Here is a 6,000-nt window from a genome sequence, read left to right as displayed (position 1 = left end):
TGTTGTATTTTTATTTAAAGGAAGAAGATGCCAGCTCTTTTTTTTTTTAAGATTCACTTCTCTTATTCATCTTTCATATTCCTCCTTTCCCAGTACTTCACCCCTAATACACGCATGCCACTTTATCTTTGAATCTACATTTTTTTTCTGTTTCTAGATAAGTAGATTTTAGATCTTTTTTGTTCCATCTGCCATTGTTAACTGTTATTTTTCTTATTGATAATGCAAAGGTGACAAGAGCAATTCAAAATTCTGTTCCCATTGTTAGAAGGGGTTAGTAACCCTGGTGGTTCAAATTCTAGGCTATCAAATCAAGATAGAATGCCTTTACAAATTGAGGAATTGATTTTCTCACGTGGGGCAATGCACAGTGTTGTGATACAGGAAGAGCTCTTAGTAATGCCTTTGTAAAGGTAATGAGCTACCTGTTGCCATACGTTAGTAATGTTACATTGGTATTGATCTATAGTAACTTTACATGGTTTAACCTATGCTATAATTAGCAATTCAACATTAACATTTGTTATTATGTGCTAAGTCTTAAAAAAATGTTTTCTTTCTCGCTTTTCCTTTTTTTAGAGAGGAATGATAATCACTTTGATCTCTCTTGTTGGAGAACTTCTCAAGGTGATGTATATTTCAATTTTGAAACGCTTACTTGGATTTAAAAAAAAAGAAAGTTGAGTAGATGTAAGGAAGCAACCCTTTGAGGTTGATAAACCTCCAAGAATAGTGAATTGTCAATCTTGGAAACCTTCGGAAAAGAAAAGAGATGCTTTGCCCTTAGTATCTTAGTAGTGCTTTGTGCAAAGTGTAGAAGGTATGCCAAAGGAGATCTGGTGTCTCCTTCTAGGTTTGTGTCTGTTCAGTGATATAAATTTACTGGATAGATGTATCTTGTCACTGGGGTATAAAAAAAGTGATTCCTTCACCAGAGGCATTTTATGAATATTTTGGTATCAGATAGTCATTTTGAAAGATGTTTTCTCTGACCAATTGCTCAAGCAATACATGGAGACATATAATGAAAAACTAATCTAGTATTTATACTTCACATAAAGATGATGATGCCATTTTCCTGATGCCGAATTTAGAAGGAATAAATTTAAAAACGGTTTTGCCTATACAAGATAGCTCTTCCTTTGTATACTAACACCTAGGGCTGTTATATTTAGATTCCTTGTTTCACTACTGATCTATGCAGAAATTTCAAATTTGAGGATTTTTTAATGTTTCTTTTCAATAGCAAAATGTGTTTTAATGAAATATGGATGATTTACTTGTATTATTAGAGTAATTTAAAAATTTAAATATAGAATCTACTTTGTTCCCTTGGTTACAAAGGTGAAACAAAGAACAAGCAAGAATTACTCAGAGACAAATGTAATTTACAATTCAACTCTTTTAAGCAACATTTCTCCCTCTCTCTTGTAAGAATTGCATGTGGTTACCACAGATTCCTGATTAATAAAATTTTCATAAGAGCATTTTTTTGCCAAGTGCATATTTTACATTTTAAAAATTCAGTTTTTGTTCTAGAATAGTTTTAGATTTATAGGAAAATTATAAAGATGGTGCAGAGAATACCCATGTGCCCCCATAATTTCCCCTATTATTAATGTCTTACATTAATATATGCAGTTATCACAATTAATGAACCAGTATTGATGTATTATCATTAAATGATGTCTGTATCTTTTGAAAGTTTCTTAGTTTACACCCAATGTCCTTTTTCTGTTGCATCATGTCCTTTTTCTGTTGCATATCCCATTACAATTAGTAGTCATGCTTCCTTAGCCTCCTCTTGGCTATGACAGTTTCTCACACTTCCCTTATTTCTGATGACCTTACTAATTTTGAGAACTTCTGATCGGGTAATTGGGTGAATATCCCTTGGTTTGGGTTTATCTAATGTTTTCCTTATAATTAGACTGACATTATGGGTTTTGGGGAGAAACCCGAGTGCTTTTTAAAATGCAATTGTTTATTCTGTCTTCCCATTTTCAGACAGTTGGTATCGTATATGTTAGTGAAAGTACGGGTTCAGGTCTCCTAGAAACATGTGTATTTAACTGCCCTGTTTACCATAAAGTTATAAGTAGATCATATAACAAAGTTAAATCTTCCAAAGCAAGGAAATTCTTAACTAAAGAAAAATTTTGTTTCTCTTTGGAGTCAGGCTATTATGAATTTTCAGTGGTGATTTTCTGACTTCTTAATCATAAATATACAGGAATAGAAAAGACCAATCCCAAATGCTCAGGAAGCTCTGTAGTTAGTATAAAACAGTAGTTTTTTGACTCATTGGTTATGAAAATCTCTATTCAAATGAAGTCTTGCATGGCTCCATAAACAAATAAATAAAATAGAACTGGTCTGATTGAAGCAGCACCCCAGCGGACTTACTTAGAGTATAACTGCAAATGTTCTAGAGATTGGTAGAATGAACAGAGAACAAAAATACCTATTTCACATGAGATTGGTAGAATGAACAGGGAACAAAAATACCTATTTCACATGATCGATATGAGGCTTCAGTAATATGTGAAGTGTCTAGTGTTGTACATTTATGGTACATAGTTGCTCAAAAAATATCAGATCCATTCTCAAACTATAATTTAGTAAATGTATCTTTACTCTGTCATTTGGATACGTCTATGTCTCTTTATGACTGTATCTGTATATTATCTATCTGTATATTTGTGTGTGTAGGCGTATAACCCAAAGAAAACACCTATAATGGTAAGAAGATGAAAAAATTGCATTTAGTAATTACTTTCATATTGTGAAATTGAGAGAATTACTAAGGGTTAATATCTAAACAGGGAATAACCTAATAAGAACACACAAAATATTTCTAACATCTAAAACATACCATTCTTTAAAATGCTTTTCCAAGACATGAATATTGTGTTGGTGACAGGTTTGAAAAACTACTGTCCCCATATATCATATTGCATTGAAAATATCATGGAATATCTTGTCAGTCACACTAATAAATTATTAAACTATATTTTCTATTAATAAAAAACTCAAACATTATCATTTATCTAGTTTGTGTTCCAGGAAGATGGGAGGAGTAACAGAGCTTAGAATGCAATGGAAAATTTGTACTAGTGTTAGCTGAGAAAAATGAGCCAAGTAAAAACATTAAAGCCACTTAATTGGAATCCATTTTTTTAAAGATTTTATTTATTTATTCATGAGAGACGGATTGAGAGAGAGAGAGAGATTGAGAGAGAGAGAGAGAGAGAGAGAGACAGGCAGAGGGAGAAGCAGGCTCCATGCAGGGAGCCCGCGGTGGGACTCGTTCCCAGGACACCAAGATCACGCCAGGAGTCCAAGGCAGATGCTTAACCGCTGAGCCACCCAGGCATCTCCTAAATTGGAATCCTAATATACTTCGCTGTGTCCATGTTTGACAAAAAATTTGCAATAAGGGGAACAAAAATTTTGAAATGCTAATCATAAAAATAATAATTTGTCTTCTATGTTTGGCATACTTATGAGTCTAAATAATGAAGTTTATGAAATTAAAAGGTCTTAATTATGTTTGGTTATGGGTGGATGACTTTTTAATGTGCTCCAGTACTTTATATTATTATTTTAGTGTTTAATTGCAGTATTACAAGACATTATATTAATAATAATATTACAATTGACTTTAAAGCATTGTCACTTCCATGGGAGGTAGGAAGTGAAAACAATTGCTTTTCAAGTTTTACAGATGCACGCAGCAAAGCAAGGAACTTGCTGGAAAGTTGGTAGATCATAAGAAGACTCATTGGAGGAATTGAGTGTCCTGAATATTGAGTCAATAACCTTTCCATTGAAGAATATGTTTAGTTTTCATAAATCTATTATATTTATAGTTTTTAAATTTGTTTTCTCCCTCTTTACATATTTAGCTGAGTGTTCTCTTTTCTTTATTTGAATCTACTAAGTGATTTCAATCAGATAAAATTCAATATTTAATATATTTGGATTTGAAGTAGCAAATTTTTAAATATGTGAAAGAATGACAAAGTAAGGTGACACTGTTATGTTTTCACTGAAGTTCTGGGTCACTGTCACATTGGTCAGAGTTTTATCCTTTGTGAATCTGTGCTGTTATTTTTCTGCTGAATTTCCCTGGGCCCTGGCCAGTATATAGCCTGTGTCCTTTTTAGTTCACAAGACAAAATGCAATAGATAAACTATAGTCAACTCACCACCACCACCAATAATAATTACTAACACCATCTTCACATACTATTGCTTAATACTTTGTTTTATTACCAAAACCTGGTTATATTGGGAGTTTTTTTACTATTTCTTAGAATACTGGAGATAGCTAGAAAACACTTAAATAATTGACCTGTAGAACTAACTAGAAAGACAGAAATGATGGCAAGATAAACTATATTATTTTCGTATCATTTTAATTAGAGAAAGCTCATATTCAACATGGAGATCACTAGACTTTTCTGGGTTCCTGGAGGTCATGTAAAACTGAATCCATATCAGAAGACTAGATCTTGCCTCGCGTTGCCTTTGCTGAGCTACAGCCCTTTTATTAAGAAATTACCATTCTGTCTGGCCAGTATGTCTTTTTCCAAAAGCCATCCCTATTCCTTTGCTTTATTTTCATTATTTTAATGTGACAGTAGTTATTCACAATCCTTCATATGGCATATTTCAAGAATATGGCAATGTTCAAGACATATTTTAAAGATTTTATTTACTTATTCGTGAGAGACAGAAAGAGAGAGAGAGAGAGAGAGAGAGAGAGAGAGAGAGGAATGCAGAGACAGAGCAGAAGCAGGCTCCCCTTGGAGCAGGGAGCCCGATGTAGGACTTGATTCCAGGACTCTGGGATCACGACCCAAGCTGAAAGCGGATGCTTAACTGACTAAGCCACCCAGGTGCCCATCAAGGCATATTTTTTTGTTGTTGTTGACTCCTGCTCTTTGTAATACTTCTTACCATCTCTGATTTTCCACTGTTATGCATTTTTACTTTCTGGTGTACTTCTTTTTGTCCTGTGTGACAGTTACATGTGTGTGCTTGTTTTATCTTCTCTATTTGAGCACATGTTTGGTAAAATAGTGAGAGCTGTGATTCACCACTTGTTTCCCACACTTCTAGTCTGTTGCTCAGTGTAATGTAGAGAGTCAGTGAACATTTATTGAAGTAAGTCTTTAGACTACCACAGAATGACATTTCAGAAAAATGCAACTTTTGCTTAATATCTCTGAATGTTTACTGTTACTCAAACACTACCAAAATTATTCAACTTAGAGCAGAATGTACCTCCACACTGGTGTGTGTCTTTTGATTTTAGTGTGCATTGTATTTTTTCTCTCTCTTGGATTTTGGAAAGCTCAAAGTTCCTTCTAAGTATTTTCAACCTAGAGACTTCTCTAGCTTTCTAAGTGTTTGCAAAAGCCATTTACTACTTAAATTTATCTGTTTCACTTGTCACTGTTCTGTGTCATCTTCTTCAGCTTTTTAATAGTTTATGTAGCTTACTAACTGCACGATGTTTAAGGTGTGTAGGTGTCATTTGGAGGCTTCATAAAAGGAGTTCACATAGAGTTCAAAATGTTTAGAAAAGGGAAAAAAATTAAGAAGTTTCTTCTTGAGGTTAGCAATTTAGAATCTCTTCATTGTTTCCACTCAAGATACAATACGCCATGCTAAGTTTATCTGTTGTGAATAGGCTAAAAAGAAAGTAAAAAATTGGGGCAAAGTAAGTGGTATCATATTTAAAGGAATATTTCAAATCCCTTGAGCCTGAGTCATTTAAATTATGTATGTGTAGATGTGTGTGTATATGTGTGTGTAGATTCATGGTAATTTTAAAATGAGACACTTATTGAGTTTGAAAAAGAAATTTAAAGAAAAGAATAATAACAGAAATTTCCATTGCTCTGCCTAAATTTATTGCTCACAATCATGGAACGTATATCCCAAGCCATAAAGACATGAATGAGGAGCTTCTGAATCATTATTCCCTTT

This window comes from Canis lupus, chromosome 18, assembly GCF_048164855.1.
Source record: "Canis lupus baileyi chromosome 18, mCanLup2.hap1, whole genome shotgun sequence".
Classification (NCBI taxonomy): domain Eukaryota; kingdom Metazoa; phylum Chordata; class Mammalia; order Carnivora; family Canidae; genus Canis; species Canis lupus.
This window is presented reverse-complemented; position numbering follows the sequence as displayed.